Genomic DNA, 18,879 nt, shown 5'->3' with positions numbered 1-18,879 from the left:
CGGTGACCGTACTAAATCATAATATTACTGGCTGCAGTTAAATAGTGGTGGTGAGATATCCCTATATAGGAGTAGAATATCTCACCACCACTTTTTAACTGCAGCCAGTAATATTGTGATTTACCGTATGATTCCATTGGGATAGCGCAGCATTGTATTGGTATAAAATGTATTATCTCTCACCGAGATCACATCGCTTTCCCTAACAATGTCTTCATCCGCTTTTATCTACATATGGACAGCGCCATCTTTGTGCAGGTATCATCCAGAGTCACCATCTAATTCCAGGACTGGGATGCCAGCTCAGAGATGGCACAGATCATGCCCCATGCTGCAGCCTCTCTACAAACGTACAATGGGGAGACTGAGGAAATGCTTCCTCCTGCCTGCCGGGAGGGGAGACTGAGGAAATGCTTCCTCCTGCCTGCCGGGAGGGGAGACTGAGGAAATGCATCCTCCTGCCTGCCGGGAGGGGAGACTAAGGAAATGCTTCCTCCTGCCTGCCAGGAGGGGAGACTAAAGAAATTCTTCCTCCTGCCTGTGGGGAGGGGAGACCAAGGAAATGCTTCCTCCTGCCTGCCGGGAGGGGAGACCAAGGAAATGCTTCTTCCTGCCTGCTGGGAGGGGAGACCGAGGAAATGCTTCCTCCTGCCTGCCGGGAAGGGGAGACTGAGGAAATGCATCCTCCTGCCTGCTGGAAGGGGAGACTGAGGAAATGCATCCTCCTGCCTGCTGGAAGGGGAGACTGAGGAAATGCTTCCTCCTTCCTTCCGGGAGGGGAGACTGAGGAAATGCTTCCTCCTGCCTTCTGGGAGGGGAGACTGAGGAAATGTTTCATCCTGCCTGCGGAGAGGGGAGGTTGAGGAAATGTTTCATCCTGCCTGCCGGGAGGGGAGATTGAGGAAATGCTTCCTCCTGCCTTCGGGGAGGGGAGACTGAGGAAATGCTTCCTCCTGTCTGCGGGGAGGGGAGACTGAGGAAATGCTTCCACCTGCCTGCCGGGAGGGGAGACCGAGGAAATGCTTCCTCCTGCCTGCTGGGAGGGGAGACCGAGGAAATGCTTCCTCCTGCCTGCCGGGAGGGGAGACCAAGGAAATGCTTCCTCCTGCCTGCCGGGAGGGGAGACCGAGGAAATGCTTCCTCCTGCCTGCCGGGAGGGGAGACCGAGGAAATGCTTCCTCCTGCCTGCCGGGAGGGGAGACCGAGGAAATGCTTCCTCCTGCCTGCCGGGAGGGGAGACCGAGGAAATGCTTCCTCCTGCCTGCCGGGAGGGGAGACCGAGGAAATGCTTCCTCCTGCCTGCCGGGAGGGGAGACCGAGGAAATGCTTCCTCCTGCCTGCTGGAAGGGGAGACTGAGGAAATGCTTCCTCCTGCCTTCCGGGAGGGGAGACTGAGGAAATGCTTCCTCCTGCCTGCAGCGGACTGATGACGTCCTCGTAGTCTAGACAAACTGGAAGCTTTGGCCTGGAGGGCGATCTCACTTTTTTTGGAGCACCCAAGCCTTATAAGAGGTCACGGTCTCAGTCAGTTCACCAGGCAAATATCGCTATTGGATGGAGTGACCTATTAAAGATCCAGAAAACACAAAGACCGCAGTAAATAGCAAATTCTGTAACTGTACGATCGCTTAGGATGCGAGTATTCCGCCAGCCTCACATGCCCTCCTCCCGGTGTACAGCAGCAAACGTAAAGCAACTGTACAAAGAATCAAAAAGAACAATTAAAAAGAATAAGAAAACAGAGGAACTCTGAACATTGGCGGATGTCGGGAATGAGTTGAAATGCGGCAATTACCGCTCATTGTGACAGAACGTTCGGTTGTCTATAAGAAATAACTAATCTCTCTTTGTAAACATTTAAACTCCCTTTCACAGGTGCGCAAAGTGCATTTAAAAAGGCGGCGTTCCTCGCTGATGATTTAATGCGCCATTGTCCCCGGCACCTGTCAGGCACCCGCAGTCTATTAAGCCGATCTGCCGGGAGCCGCCACTTTGGAACGTTCTCTAACTCGCGGAAATCAGCATTAAGGCTTCTAACGTGAGCTTTACATTGGATATAATTATATATTAGAAGATCGACCGTCACTTATTTTCGTTCCGTCAACGTCCGGGGAGTCCGGGAACGCTGTATTGTTTTTTGAGAACCAAAGTTTGATCTGACGTTAGTTTTACGGCTGTGTGTTGTAAATAGGACATGACGAGGAACGATTTTGGATGCCTAGATTGTGTTTACCGTTTGTCAGGGCCACCATTGTAAATCTTTGGGCCCCATGTAGCCTGCTTGTCATGCCCCTCTCCCCGGACAGCCTGCCTGGCCCCTCCACCTACCACAAAGAAGGTATTTAAATACCTGTGTCACATGCACAGTAATCCCATGAGCCATGGGGGGGGGGGGGGGGGTGGAGCCGGCACTCCTGGACTGGGCTCAGGCCCCATCAGTTTAACAAGGGGGAGGACAGAGAGAGGACTCTTTAAATACCTTTGAGCACATGCACAGTAATCCCACAGACTGCAGCAGGGGAGCCGGCCCTCTTGGACTGCACCTGGTCCCCATCAGTTCAGTATGGGGCCTGTGGGAAGAGAGGGGACTATTTAAATACCTTTGGGCAATACACCCGGGCCCCATCATTTCAGCAAAGGGCCAGGGGGACAGAGAGGGGACTCTATAAATACCTTTCGGAACATGCACAGTAATCCAATGGGTGGTAGGGGTGGAGCTGCCCCCCCTGGACTACACTCAGGCCCCATCAGTTCAGCAGGGGGCCCGGGGCAGAGAGGAGACACTTTAAATACTTTAAATATCTTTGGGCACTGCATCCAGGCCTCATCATTTCAGCAAGGGGCCAGGGGGAAGAGAGGGGACTCTATAAATACCTTTGGGCGCTGCACACGGGTCCCATTATTGCAGCAAGGTGCCCCGGGGTAAAGACAGGACTGTTGGGCACATGCACAGTAATTCAACAGACCACGGGGGGGGGGCAGCCCTCCTGGATTGCACCTGGGCTCCATCAGTTTGGTATGAGGCCCAGGGGCAGAGAGGGAACACTTTAAATACCTTTGGGCACTATACCCAGGCTCCATTATTTCAGAGAGGGGCCGGGAGCAGAGAGGGAACTCAGTAAATACCTTTGGGAACATACACAGTAATTCCACAGGATGTAGTGGGGGAACCGGCCCTCCTGGACTGCATCTGTGTCCCATCAGTTCAGAATGGGGCCTGGAGGCAGAGAGGGAACTCTTTAAATACCTTTGGGTGCTGCACCCAGGCCTCATCATTTCAGGAAGGGGCCCCCGGGGCAGAGAGGGGACTCTGTAAATACCTTTGGCCACATGCACAGTAATCCAATGAGCTAAAGGGAGGGGGAACCAGCCCTCCTGGACTGCACAAATTTAGTATGAGGCCCGGGGGCAGAGAGGGGACTCTTTAAATACCTTTGGACTATGGCCCCATCATTTCAGAAAGGGCCAAAATACCTTTGGGCACATGCACAGCAATTCCGTGGGCCGTAGGGGGGGAGCAGCCCTCCTGGACTGCAACTGGTCCCCATCAGTTTAGTATGAGGCCCGGGGGCAGAGAAAGGGTCATTAAATACCTTCAGGCACTGCACCCAGACCCCATCAGTTCAGCATGAGGCCCAGGGGACAGTACTCTTTAAATACCTTGGGATACAAGCATAGTAACGCCACATACATTAGGGTATTGAACCCACCCTCTTGGCCTGCTCCCGGGCCCCATCAGTTCAGCAGGGGACCCGGCGGCAGAGAGGGAACTCTTCAAATACCTTTGGGCACATGCACAGTACTACCATGAGCCATAGGGGGGGTGAAATCCTGCCCTCTGTGACTGTGCCCGGACCCTATCAGTTCAGCAGGGGGCCCGGGGGGGGGGAAGAGGGGACTCTTTAAATACCTTTGGGAACATGCACAGTAATCCCATGGGCTCCCAGTGGTTAAAGTTCTCTGGGCCCCGGACCCTTTCGACAATCATATATCACTGCCTATAAAAATGTTACAAAGAATCTGGAAGAAAGCCCTCAGCCGGGCCTGTGAGTTCATTAGCTCCCCGTTCCGCACCTCCTGACACCATTATCGTGAATACGGAAGGAAGCCGGCACAGCAGAAATGGATTTGCAGTGCATCGGTGGCTTCATAGGAATGCCATCTCAACAAGGACTCATCTTCCCCCCTCACTTGTGTTTAAGTATAAAATAGGACAGTAGAATCCTCGGAGATATAGAAAGATACAATCATGAATTCTTAATAAGCGTGTTGTGCTCTCGGTGACACGGCTGCTTGCTTATTTCCTCGCGGAGAAATAACAGGATTAATAGCAAATCAAAAATCATTCTATTGTTGAGGGAGGGAAGCAATTCTTCCATGGAACATCATTATAGTTATTTTTTTTTTTCTTATGGTTGGACGATGTTCATTTGTCAGAAAGATGCCTAATTTCTCAATTAGTTCCTAATTTAACTCTGGGGGCCTTCCCCTAAAAATAAGCTAAAGATGGAGGAATCTACAGCAATCTAGAGAGGTAGGAGCAACGTCTGCCAAATTAAACAAAGCTAAAAAATATTTTTTATAGCGTCCTGGTATGCTGAGTGAGTGATATTTGCCCATCAAGTGAAGAGTAGAGGGGTGGTAAGGAAAACATTGAGACTTTCCTTGGTAAGCACAACATTGGAACTTTCCATGATAAGGAGAACGTTGGGGCTTTCCATGGTAAGGAGAACATTGGGACTTTCCATGGCAAGGAGAACATTGGGACTTTCCATGGTAAGGAGAACTTTTTTGTTTTTCCATGGTAAGGAGAACGTTGGGGCTTTCCATGGTAAGGGAACATTGGGATTTTCCATGGTAGGGAGAACATTGAGACTTTCCATGGCAAGGAGAAGATTGGGATTTTCCATGGTAAGGAGAACGTTGGGGCTTTCCATGGTAAGGAGAACATTGGGACTTTCCATGGCAAGGAGAACATTGGCACTTTCCATGGTAAGGAGAACCTTTTTGTTTTTCCATGGTAAGGTGAACGTTGGGGCTTTCCATGGTAAGGAGAAGATTGGGACTTTCCATGGTAAGGAGAAGATTGGGATTTTCCATGGTAAGGAGAACGTTGGGGCTTTCCATGGTAAGAAGAAGATTGGGACTTTCCATGGTAAGGAGAACCTTTTTGTTTTTCCATGGTAAGGAGAACGTTGGGGCTTTCCATGGTAAGGAGAACATTGGGACTTTCCATGGCAAGGAGAAGATTTGGACTTTCCATGGCAAGGAGAACCTTTTTGTTTTTCCATGGTAAGGAGAACATTAGGGCTTTCCATGGTAAGGGAACATTGGGATTTTCCATGGTAGGGAGAACATTGAGACTTTCCATGGCAAGGAGAAGATTGGGATTTTCCATGGTAAGGAGAATGTTGGGGCTTTCCATGGTAAGGAGAACATTGGGACTTTCCATGGTAAGGAGAACCTTTTTGTTTTTCCATGGTAGGGAGAATGTTGGGGCTTTCCATGGCAAGGAGAACATTGGGACTTTCCATGGCAAGGAGAAGATTGGGACTTTCCATGGCAAGGAGAAGATTGGGACTTTCCATGGTAAGGAGAAGAATGGGATTTTCCATAGTAAGGAGAACGTTGGGGCTTTCCATGGTAAGGAGAACAATGGGACTTTCCATGGCAAGGAGAACACTGGGACTTTCCATGGTAAAGAGAACCCTTTTGTTTTTCCATGGTAAGGAGAACGTTGAGGCTTTCCATGGTAAGGAGAACATTGGGACTTTCCATGGCAAGGAGAAGATTGGGACTTTCCATGGTAAGGAGAACCTTTTTGTTTTTCCATGGTAAGGAGAACGTTGGGGCTTTCCATGGTAAGGGAACATTGGGTTTTTCCATGGTAGAGAGAACATTGAGACTTTCCATGCCAAGGAGAAGATTGGGATTTTCCATGGTAAGGAGAACGTTAGAATGCAAAAATAAAGTGTAGCGCTAAAGGAAAGGTGAAATAGTGTAAAAAACAACAATTCCTTAATCGTGTAAACAAAGGAAAACAACAGCAGTGACTATAAATCCAAAATAAATTTTCACTGAATATCTATCTCCTTAAGAAGGCGTTGTCTTCCTGCACTCGTTGGCAAACACAATGGCTCCTACATCAAACTGTTAACGGCATACAGACAAGAGGATGGCTACTCTTACCATGAGCGCTGGACACAAATACCGTACAGTAATGCGTCTTGCGAGCCTGTGAGGCTGTAATAGCCAAGGATGATAGATGCCAAACTTGATATTATCCCCCAAGGTGTAGATGGGATCCACGTCTGTCCAGGGTAAGGTCCACGGTCCCAGGCTGGCAACTCCAAGGAAGATGAACAACCAAAATCGTACTCACGGAAATTGAAGTTCTTCAGATGCCAAGCATGAGGGAAAAAAAGGATATGGAGACGCTCCACATAGTGAAAATCAACCAATGAAGGTTTATTAAAGTTTTTTTTAAAAACACCATAAAAATAATTGTACAACATAAAAATATCATGTGATAAAAAAGCAATATGGGAAGCAGAAAATGCTGTCCCTACGCACTTCGACTCCAAAGTCTTCTACTGGGGCATGAGAACGTTGGGACTTTCCATGGTAAGGAGAACGCTGGGACTTTCCATAGTGAGGAGAACATTGGGACTTTCCATGGTAAGGAGAACGCTGGGACTTTCCATAGTGAGGAGAACATTGGGACTTTCCATGGTAAGGAGAACGCTGGGACTTTCCATAGCAAGGAGAATGCTGGGACTTTCCATAGCAAGAAGAACGTTGGGACTTTCCATGGTAAGGAGAACACTGGGACTTTCCATAGCAAGGAGAACGTTGGGACTTACCATGGTAAGGAGAACGTTGGGACTTTCCATGCTAAGGAGAACGCTGGGACTTTCCATAGCAAGGAGAACGTTGGGACTTTCCATTGTAAGGAGAACACTGGGACTTTCCATAGCAAGTAGAACGTTGGGACTTACCATGGTAAGGAGAACGTTGGGACTTTCCATGGTAAGGAGAACGCTGGGACTTTCCATAGCAAGGAGAATGTTGGGACTTACCATGGTAAGGAGAACGATGGAACTTTCCATCGAGACTGTATGTCAGGGGAAACCTCCAAAGCTCCAGAGATTGCATAAGAGCCTCTACAGTAACCTTTCTCAACCTTTTTTACATTGGAGGAACCCTTGAAAACATTTTTGGTGTTAGGCTAAATTTAGTTTTTGGCTCTGCTGTACTCAGTGGAGTGGTGAACTGTTTGGTTGCTCTGGTCAGGCTTCTCTAAGCTCAGTGGTTGATTACTCCTACCTGCCCCTGGAGGAAGGAGGGTCAGCCACTGAAGTTCTGAATATTTATCTGCTCTCAGCCAATCTCTGGGTGGAGATCCAAGAAGGTGGCTGGGGAGAAGATAAATGTTTGGGATGCTTGCTCAGCGTGTTCTTGTCATGGGGCTGTAGCCCCTGGGAGGCAGCCTGTGTAGTGGAGTTGTTGTCTGGGCCTCAGCATGTGCTTGGCTGAGGGCCTGAAGAAGGTAGAATGAGAGACATTTTCTGTAGGTGTATCACCTGGTCTGGACAAGGACCCTTTTTTCCTCACATATGGAGGTTGGGTGGCAGACAGCTGTCCTTGGATTGCTTAGACAAGTGTCTAAACCTAGCCTAGATCCTCATTCACCCTAGCGGCACTCTCTAAAGAGTGAACATGCTCTTCAGAGGAGATTTGACAGATATGACGCCCCATGCCCAACTGCTTTAACCCCTTGATCCTTCCACTAGTGCAGCGGTCTCCAAACTTTCTAAACAGAGGGCTGGTCATAGGTGTGCGCAGCCTATTGCATTAGGGTGTGCACCCCAAAGCCCAAACACACACGGCTTTCTCTGCAGCCTCAGCTGCACGGGGCAGTGAATGAAGGAGAAGTGCTCTGTGCCGAGTGGCTTCCTGTTCATTCACAAAACTGAAGCATAGTCAACACAGTTGACTATGCTTCAGTAATGAATGGAGACAGTGAGCTAGTGTGTTCATTTAGAAAAGAAAGGGGGCCGGTAAATTACATATTTACTAGCCCCCCCCCCCCCCCCCCCCGCTCTCCATCCGGAAATACATATTCCACAGCAGCCAGGGGGAGAAGAGAGGGAAGGGGCTAGTAAATACCAAATACCAAAAATCTCCTGTTTAAGAAGAACGCTCAGATGCGATTGTCACCACAATGATTAGCGCTGCTTCCTTTTTTTTTTTTTGTGATGGATGAGATTTTTCTTCATGCCGATGACGCCCGCCCCTCACTTGTCACGCGCTCCCCATCAGCGTTTCTTTCAGACGCGGCTTTGAAGGGCTGAGAGGCGCCCAGGGTGACATTGTTTTGCATGCTTTTTACAAATGATTTGAAGTGCAAAAAAAAAATCAAGTGCGTCGAGGACGACAGAACAATCCGCTGTTGTTTCCGCGTAATGGAAAGAGATGACAAACAAGGCTGGCAGCTTCAGCGAGTAATTGCAGAAGAGGAGCACGAAAACCCGCACCGGGCGCACCGAGATGTACAAGGCGAATAAATAAAAAAAAAAAGATATCATATCATTTATAATTTAGAATGCACATTGAATGTAATCGTGTCAGGTGAAAACTCATTATACTGAGGAGAAACTTCTGGGGGGAAAAAGTAAAAAAATGAAGCTCAAAAATGCGTTCACGGAAAAAATAAAAAATGGTTAACATGTTGAAGAGAACCTGTCACTATGGAGCTACAGTATATTCATTAATGAGCTTGATGCCAGCCATAAAATATATTCATTACCAGTGACGGCTCATCAATAATCCATGTGCCCGGCCCCTAATCTCCATGCGGGGCACCGGACGCATAGATTTCAATGGGCTTTTTTTTTTTTGAAGCACATGATTTGGGCTGGAGGCTCTAATTGGCTTAAAAAAAGGGTGGGCTCAGGGCGCAGAGCAATGCGCCCCGAGTCCACCCGGTTGTGCGACATTAGCGAACTAATATTCGTTAATGTCTTGACGCTTCTCCTCCCGGGCCAATCAGAAAGCAGGTCCTGAGACCTGATTGGCCAGGATCCTGAGACCTGATTGGCCAGGAGTCTTAGGAGCCGAGAGGAGAAGCAACGGCCCTTGGGGGCAGCAACAGCCTCTTCAAGATTCAGGGTTGTGACCAGTGGTGGGACAGGACTTCTCCAGGTCGCCCAGCTATGACCCTCGAAGCTCGATCGTTTTTTTTTTTAGTTCATGGCTCTGCCTCCCCTAACTGCACGTCCCTGCCCCCCGCCCTCCAGCAACATCAGATCCTCCCCAGCAGCAATAGAACCCCCCAACCACAAAAAACCCTTGCAAAAAAAATAGCCCTAGTAATAACAAATACCCCCCCCAGCAACAAGATGTTCCCAGCCACAAAAGACCCCCCTTGCATAAAATACCCCAGTAACAATGATTACCACTCCAGCAATATAGATCCCCCACAACTAAATATAACCCCCCAATAACAATAACTTCACCCCAGCAACTATAGACCCCCCCCCAGCAACAAGGAACCCTCACAAAAAATTGCTCCAGTAACAACAAATCCCACACCCCCCCCCCCCCCGTCAGCTACACTAGCTCCCCTAGCCACAAAAGACCCCCCCTTGCATAAAATACCCCAGTAACAATGATTACCCCCCTTGTATAAAATACCCCAATAACAATGATTACCCCCCTAGCAACAATAGATCCCCCCACAACAAAATACAATCCCCCAATAACAAATCCACCCCAGCAACTGTAGACCCCCCCAGCACCAAAGAACCCTCACAAAATATAGCTCCAGTAACAACAAATCCTACCTCTCCCCCCGCCGGCAACACTAGCTCCCCTAGCCACAAAAGACCCCCCCCTTGCATAATATACCCCAGTAACAATGATTACTCCCCCAGCAACAATAGATCCCCTCACAACAAAATACAACCCCCCAATAACAAACCAGCAACAATAGACCCCTTAGCAGCCAGCAACAAAGGACCCTTCCCTCAACAATGGAGCCCTTCCAGCAACAAGTGACCACCAGAGCAACAATAATCCTTACAAGCAACAATAGATCCTCCTTGAAACAATAGAACCCCCACCCAGCAACAATAGACCCCTCCCCAGCAACAAATACTCCCTTCCCTATAAACAACAGAGCCATGTTAGCAAAAATAGACCCCCCCACCAGGAAAAATAGATCCCCCACCAGCAACAATAGACCCCTTAGCAGCCAGCAGCAAAGGACCCTTCCCTCAACAATGGAGCCCTCCCAGCAACAAGTGACCACCAGAGCAACAATAATCCTTACAAGCAACAATAGACCCTCCTTGAAACAATAGAACCCCCACCCAGCAACAATAGGCTCAGCAACAAATATTTCCTTCCCTATTAACAGCAGAGCCATGTTAGCAAAAATAGACCCCGTCCCCCCCCACAAGCAACAATAGACCCCCTCCCCAGGAACAAATACCCCTTTCCCTATTAACAAGAGAGCCATGTTAGCAAAAATCGACCCCCCACCAGTAACAATAGCACCTACACAGGCATATTCTTCGAATATTAAATGCTCAAAACACCCGATCCAATCGGGAACGGTTCTGTTGAAGGCTCCACTCATTTAAAACTTTTTTTTTTTTCACTTTTTTGGGAGGTTCTGTATTCATTTTACCGCCTCAAAGCAGAATCATGGATAGAGGAGGACCAAAGATTTTCTTCCTTTATGTTTTCTCAGCAATAAATTAAAGGTGGCGCTTCATTCTCCTCGCTGTACAAAGATGAATGGTGAAAACACAATCGTGCACAATCTTTAGTTCTCCGATCGTCCTGGGAGGACCGACACCGGGGATTACGTAGATGTCTACTAATAGGCCTGAGCTTCAGCAACCGCTCACATGATGACATCGCACACAGAGGACGTTGCCAGGTACGTGTACCCCTCCCCCCCCCTTTTATACACATCCTGGGATTCTAGGGGTTCAAACAAGCTCACAGCTACTGATCTTTGTAGCCAGAAATCGGCTTTCCAGTAGAAGTGATCGGGGCGGCTCCAGTGATCTGCCACTGCCCATGGTGGTTCCTCGACTGTCCCGTTCTTCCCGGGGATCCCGGGACCATGGTGAAATATCCCAACATTTTGAGTTGGAGCAGTTTCGAGGAACGTCCATTCCCCAATTCTCCTGCGACGAATGAACCCGGAATAGGAGTGTGTTGTACCACTTCTGGGTTCAAAACTGTCACTACCCGGCCAATGTGGCCAGGGATAAAGCTAATGAAGAGTAATCTGGGCTTGATTATCTGCAGAGGAGGGCAAGGAAGACATTGGGGGTTTAATAGATCCGTGATGTCTCCATAAAGAGGACCTGTCACCTGCCCAAAGATATCACATTAGGGGGCTTTTTAACCTCCTTGTGATAGCAATAACTTTAAATGAAAAAATAAAAATAAAAGTGTTGAAAATATATTATAATATATATATATATATATATATATATATATTTTTTTTTTTAATAAAATAGTGATTGATGAGATAGAGAACGGAAGAAAGAGATATAAATTAAGGGATAGATAGATAGAACAAAGAGAGAGAAAGAAAGAAAAGAAAAGAAAAGAAAAAAAAGGAAAGAAAGAAAGAAAGAAAGAGAAAGAAAGAAAGAAAGGAAAAGAAAGGAAAAGAAAAGGAAAGAAAGAAAGAAAGAAAGAACGAGAAAGAAAGAAAGAAAGAAAGAAAGAAAGAAAAGAAAAGAAAAGAAAAGAAAAGAAAAGAAAAGAAAAGAAAAGAAAAGAAAAGGAAAGAAAGAAAGAAAAATCAAGAAACAAGGAGAAGAGATGGATGGTTAGATAGATAGAGTGCTTTAGAAAGAAAGAGGGAGACAAAGGGGATAGATAGATAGCTAGATAGAGAAAGAAAGAATATAAGATAGGTAGACAGATAGATAGCCTGAGAGAGAGAGAAAGAGAGGATATATAGATCGGTAGATAGATAGATAGATAGATACAGTGGCGGAACTACCACCATAGCGACCCATGCAGGCGCTATGGGGCCCACAGCCAAGGAGGGCCCAGTGAGTGGACATACTGACTGTACGAACGGACGTAGCTGGGTGGCTCGGCGGCGGGGTGGGAGCTGCCAGCTGGGAGGCATGGTGGGTGGCCAATCAACGGGTGGCAGAGCAGACAGATGACATCATCTCTCACCGCCCGGTGTTCTGGCAGATAGTGTCCTGCCATCGTATAGTGTCCGCCCCGTACTGCGCATGCGCAGTACGGGGCAGAAGAAGCTTCGGAAAATCTCTGAAGCTGAACGGCGCCTGCGCCGTGAGTGGAGGTGGTAGCCCCACCATCCAAGCGGACATAGGGTTGTGAATATTAGAGGGCCCCTCGCGGGCAAGCTTCGCTCACCACGCTTCGGGCTCGACCTCGCTGCGCTCGGCTCTTTTTTATTCCTAATCTATGTCCACTTGGATGGTGGGGCTAGAACCTGCACTCATGGCGCAGGCGCCGTTCATCCTCGGCTATTTTCTGAATCTGTGTTGCTGTGTACTGCGCATGCGCAGTACACAGCGGACACTATCTGATGGGGGACCTTATATGATGGGACACCGGCGCCTGCCCTGCTTCCTGGCAGTCCCACCCTCACTCACTGTGCAGGCAGCAGGGAGATTACTTCATCTCTCTGCTGCCTGACTCAGATTGGGAAACAGAAGTGACAATCTCCATTCCTAACCTTAGCAGGAAAGTGACAATCTGCAACTTGTGGCAGGTGACGTGGCAAGTGGACAATCCGCAATGTGTGGCAGGTGACGTGGCAAGTGTACAGTCCGCAATGGGTGGCAGGTGACGTGGCAAGTGAGCAGTCCGCAATGTGTGGCAGGTGACGTGGCAAGTGGACAGTCCGCAATGTGTGGCAGGGGACGTGGCAAGTGGACAGTCCGCAATGTGTGGCAGGTGACGTGGCAAGTGGACAGTCCGCAATGTGTGGCAGGTGACGTGGCAAGTGGACAGTCCGCAATGTGTGGCAGGTGACGTGGCAAGTGGACAGTCCGCAATGTGTGGCAGGTGATGTGGCAAGTGGACAATTTGCAACCTGTGCATGTGCAGGTGATGTGGCAAGTGGACAATCCACAATGTGTGGCAGGTGATAGTGGACAATTTGCAACTTGTGGCAGGTGACGTGGCAAGTGGACAATCCACAATGTGTGGCAGATGACAATTTGCATCTGGTGGCAGGTGACGTGGCAAGTGAAAATCTGCAATGTGTGGCAAAATAAATAATGTGTTTCAATTATCCTGACACCATAACAACCATGGTGCCATGATGATTGAAGCGCCAACATCAGCCATTGCCCCAATAAATTGCCCCCAAAAAAAATATTTTCTGCCAGTGCCCATACCGAGACTAAACTCTGGATGCTCCCCTGGGCGAGGGTGAAAGGGGGGGGGGGGGCATACAACATTTTGCTATGGAAAGAAAGAAAGGAAGGAAGGAAGGAAGAGAAAACATAAGATAGATGAAGGAAGGAAGGAAGGAAGGAAGGAAGGAAGGAAGGAAGAAAGAAAGAAAGAAAGAAAGAAAGAAAGAAAGAAAGAAAGAAAGAAAGAAAGAAAGAAAGAAAGAAAGATCAAGAGATAAAGTTTGCCTAGGGAAGCCCCTCCTTTAGACATTTTAATATTTGCATAACTCCTCCCAAAAGCCGGCCCACTGCTTGCATCAGGACTGAGGGCTCCTGGGAGGAGTACTGGGGGCGGGGCGCTGTGATCTTTTTTGGGAAGCAATGTACAGTACAGCCCCCTGCTGGCTCCTCCCACAAGCCATGAACTGTCTGCATTGCATAGAAAAGCAAAGAGCCCCGGTGATGACATCACTGCGCCCAAGGTACGTGAAAATGGAAAGATTCTATTTACGGAATCCCATTAGCATATTGATGAAGGGGCGGGAAGCAAAAAAAAAAAAAAAGGAAAATCCCCAAAAAATACAGCGGCCGTTCTACATAAAAATCTACAACCAAAACTTCACAGCTGTCTTTTTTTTTTAGGCACATAACTGGGGGTGAGGAAGCCCCTTCCCAACCAACATGGTGATCAGAGGTAATTAAGCTGTGGATCCGAGTCACATTAGACACAATAATGCGGAGGTTTCAAGCCGCAATGTGTCTTTACATATCGCAGCCTCCACACAGGACTGGGCCACGAGCGGCAGAATAATGAGGGTTCCCAGAATTCCTTTAATTCATATGTATGAAGTGAACTCCATTGTTCTCCATAGAATTAATCTCACCCATTTGCATACCGGCTTGTCACTGTAGGAAACGGGGAGCTTTCTTCCCTTCTCTCGTCATCACTTCCATATAAATTTACATCAGAGAGAATTTAGATCTCTGTACAGAGACCCTGCAAGTCTTCATCCTTATCCGATTGATCACGTGTGAGCGACTGGATAAGGATGAGAGACTTGCAGGGTCTCAATTAAGTTTTGACAACCCTGCACTGAATTGAAATGGAGGAAGGCAACGCGGGCTGCTGCCTAGAGTGCAGAGTCTCAACAGGGCACCACATTTCCCTTATGGATTCCTATTCTTTCCAAATGTCGCTAAGTTTGTAGAATGATTTGACAAAATGAAGGATACGCAAATATAGGGACACAGAGAGCGGGACTTTAAAGGTGCCAAAATTAGTTCACAACAGGATCATATGAGATAAAAATACATATTTTATTCAATAACAAATTTAAAATGAATAATGATAAAAGTTATCACAATAACATGCAATTCATACAACAATGCAGCCACTTCTACTCTACATGTTTCTCCCAGAAGAACTTCCTCAGGAGACATAAGAGTGCTGCATAAAGTTGATGCCATAGGTGAAAAAAAAAATATTTATGAATAGTTACATATATTTACAATATATTGTATTGTATAAATGTCATTACAATGTGTCATTTAGACTTGTACAATGTATAATACAATTTACAATTTATAATAATAGTACAAAGTACAATTATTATAAATAGTCAAAACTAGAGGAACTCTGGTACTCCATTGATTCAAGTTTCGACTTTTTAGGCATCTGGTAGGCGTCTTTTTCTTAATTCAATATACTTTGTACAATTATTTATGTAAAACTAAGTCTAAATGGCAAAAAAAATGAAATCATAAAAATCATAATGACAGTTATACAATACAATCTATTGTAAATATAAAATTAAATTGTAATGACAGTTATACAATACAATCTATTGTAAATATAAAATTAAATTGTAATGACATTCATACAATACAATCTATTGTAATAATATTCATAAATAGGTTTTTTTTTTCACCTATAGCATCAACTTTATGCAGCACTCCTGAGGAAGCTCTTATGGGGGCGAAACGTGTAGAGCAGAAGTGGCTGCATGCTTGCATGAATTGCTTGTTTTTATCCTGTATGATCGTGCCGTAAACTCATTTTGGCACCTTTGTGTCCCTATATTTGCTTATAATCGGGATGTGGTGCCTATTTCGGCCTTTCATTGCCCAAGCCTTGCATGTAAAATGAAGGCTAAATGGGATTATACGTGGTGCCGAAACCCTCAGTTGGACCCAATATTTATCTACCCTTGTTTGTAGAATAATACCAAAAAAATAGGATTGGCGCCTCGGCTAGCTGTTATATCTCCATCGGAAGCCCGTGTGACCAGCGGTGGCCCGTCCACACGAGACGAAGAGGTGCCGCCCCCCCCAATCCCCCCCTAATCCATGCACCCGGCCCCTAATCTACATGGGCAAGTGGATTATTTTTGTGTGCCAAAGGCCCTATGTGGCATAGAAAAAAAGGATGGACTTGGGGCGCAGTTGTGTAGACAAAAGCAAAATTAATATTCGCTATTGTCTTCCTGATTCTCCTCTCGGTCAATTCCGGCTCAGGAAGCACGAGTCCTGGGACCCGATTGGCCCGAAAAGGAGAACCGATCCTACTGGCCATCGAGGAGGAGGAGGAGGAGGGAGGAGATACAGGGGAAGCCGCGCCGCTGTGAAGCCGATAAAGGAGGAAACGCAGAGCAAGCCCATGAACTAGATGGGGGTAAGTGCAGGGACCGACTGACCACTGGGAAAGGAGGGGGGGGGGGCATCTGGCAGATTGCTGCCTGCACACCAAAAATATACCGCCAGCCGCCACTGCTTGTGACGGAGTGACACTGTTGGAGGCAGGGAGTATAACAGGAAGTGCCTTAAAGAAGACCGACCTGGCAGGATCACTGGGGACCAAATTAACAGAAGCTGCGGATTTAAAAAGATATATACAAATAAATAAGTAATTAGCCAATCAGGAGGGAGAGTCCCGGAGGGCGGAGGCACTAGTGGACATCGCTGGATAGAGATGGGGCTCGGGTAAGTATTGGGGGGGGGGAGCTGCTGCACACAGAAGACTTTTTATCTTAGAATGCATAGAATGCACCTTCTGACTTTACAAACCACTGTAACTAAGCTTCAGGATCAAAAATGTGCAAAAATGGAAAAAGTAATAATATAATAATGTAATACATAATATAATATATAGTAATAGAATAATATGTTGAAAATGCACATGGAAACTATGCAAAATAATAAATAATAATAACAAAGTATTGTAAAGATGATGTGATCTTTGTGTAGATTGGTTTATTATGTTCTCGTTTTTTTTTTTTTTTCAAACAGAAAGAGCTGGAAAAATACCGGCAGAAGGATATGTTCTAAAAGACACAATTGTAAAGATGGTCTAGAAGGGCGAACAATTGAAATCTTAGTAAGTGACACCATGATACCCCATGTACAACGCCGTATTTGATGTCTCAGGTTCTGTTCTTTAAAAGAAAAATCCTTTGCCCTTATAGACTTCATTTTGAAAGTGTAACACTGAGACATAGTGATACAATTCTATTAACTTACATACAATTCTGCATTCTGTTTTAAAGTGAAAACGGCTTCAAATAATATATACAGTGTGTAATGTAGTATATGTATGGTATATAATATTATGAGCGCCCACCACAACCCCTCGAAGCATGGACTCCACTAGGCCTCTGAAGGTACTCTGTGGTATCTGGCTCCAAGCCATCAGTAGCAGCCTTTAAGTCCTTTAGGTTGTATGAGGTGGGCACACAGACCAGCTTCCCCCCCACCCCCCGGCTTCATCAATGAGCCATCCCTCCCCTTATCTATCAATGAGCCTTCTCTACCCACCCCCATCAAGGGTCCTTCACTCCCCACCCCCATCAATGAGCCTTCCTTTCCCGTCTCCATTAATGAGCTTTCCCCCAAACTCAACTCCATCAACGAGCCTTTCCTCTCCATCGCCATCACTGAGCCTTCCACCCATCTCCATCACTGAGCCTTCCCCCCACCTCCATCAATGAGCCTTCCCTCCCCACCTCCATCAATGATCCTTCCCTCCCCACCTCCATCAATGATCCTTCCCTCCCCACCTCCATCAATGATCCTTCCCTCCCCACCTCCATCGCTGTGTCTTCCCTCCCCACCTCCATCATAGAGCCTTCCCTCCCCACCTCCATCAATGAGCCTTCCCTCCCCACCTCCATCAATGATCCTTCCCTCCCCACATCCATCAATGATCCTTCCCTCCCCACCTCCATCAATGATCCTTCCCTCCCCACATCCATCAATGATCCTTCCCTCCCCACCTCCATCAATGAACCTTCCCTCCCCACCTCCAACAATGAGCCTTCCCTCCTCAGCTCCATCAATGAGCCTTCCCCCCCACCTTCATCAATGAGCCTTCACTCCCCACCTCCATCAATAAACCTTTTCTCCCCACATCAATGAATGAGTCTTCTCTCCCCACCTACATGAATTAACTTTCCCTCCCCACCTCCATCAATGAGCATTCCCCCACCTCCATCAGTGAGCCTTCCCTCCCCACCTCCATCAATGAGTCTTCCCTCCCAAACTCCATCAATGAACATTCCCTCCCCACATCCATCAATGAGCATTCCCCCACCTCCATCAATGAGCCTTCCCTCCCTGCATCCATCAATGGTCCTTTCACTCCCCACCTCCATCAATGACCCTTCCCCCCACCTCCATCAATGAGCCTTTCCTCCACCTCCATCAATGAACCCTCCCTCCCCATCTCCATCAATGAACCTTCCCTCCCCACCTCCATCAATGAGTCTTCCCTCTCCACCTCCAACAATGAGCCTTCCCTCCTCACCTCCATCAATGAGCCTTCCCTCCTCACCTCCATCAATGAGCCTTCCCTCCCCACCTCGATGAATAAACCTTCCCTCCCCACCTCAATCAATGAGCCTTCCCCCCCACCTTCATCAATGAGCCTTCACTCCCCACCTCCATCAATAAACCTTTTCTCCCCACATCAATGAATGAGTCTTCTCTCCCCACTTACATGAATTAACTTTCCCTCCCCACCTCCATCAATGAGCATTCCCCCACCTCCATCAATGAGCCTTCACTCCCCAGCTTCATCAATGAGTCTTCCCTCCCAATCTCCATCAATGAACCTTCCCTCCCCACCTCCATGAATGAGCATTCCCCCACCTCCATCAATGAGCCTTCCCTCCCCGCATCCATCAATGGTCCTTCCCTCCCCACCTCCATCAATGAGGCTTCCCTCCTCACCTCCATCAATGAGCCTTCCCTCCCCACCTCCATCAATGAGCATTCCCCCACCTCCATCAATGAGCCTTCACTCCCCAGCTCCATCAAGGAGTCTTCCCTCCCAATCTCCATCAATGAACCTTCCCTCCCCACCTCCATCAATGAGCCTTCCCTCCCCACCTCCATCAATGAGCCTTCCCTCCCCACCTCCATCAATGAGCCTTCCCTCCCCACCTCCATCAATGAGGCTTCCCTCCCCACC

The 18,879-nt window shown here is 47.5% G+C and overlaps 1 protein-coding gene and 1 long non-coding RNA gene across 5 annotated transcripts in view; one reads left to right on the top strand and one right to left on the bottom strand.

Moving 5' to 3' along the window:
- Positions 1 to 18,879, bottom strand: part of LOC143986886 (protocadherin-11 X-linked-like) — a 2,116,396-nt gene that overhangs the window by 1,917,128 nt on the left and 180,389 nt on the right. The window lies entirely within an intron of this gene.
- Positions 10,840 to 16,788, top strand: LOC143924268 (uncharacterized). Its single transcript, XR_013261878.1, has 2 exons — positions 10,840 to 10,948; positions 16,701 to 16,788. It is a non-coding gene; the product is annotated as an uncharacterized LOC143924268 (long non-coding RNA).

The sequence above is a fragment of the Lithobates pipiens genome, unplaced genomic scaffold (genome assembly GCF_037356315.1).
Source record: "Lithobates pipiens isolate NorthernLeopardFrog02 unplaced genomic scaffold, aLitPip1_a1.2 Scaffold_1, whole genome shotgun sequence".
Taxonomy (NCBI): Eukaryota; Metazoa; Chordata; class Amphibia; order Anura; family Ranidae; genus Lithobates; species Lithobates pipiens.
This window is presented reverse-complemented; position numbering and strand designations above follow the sequence as displayed.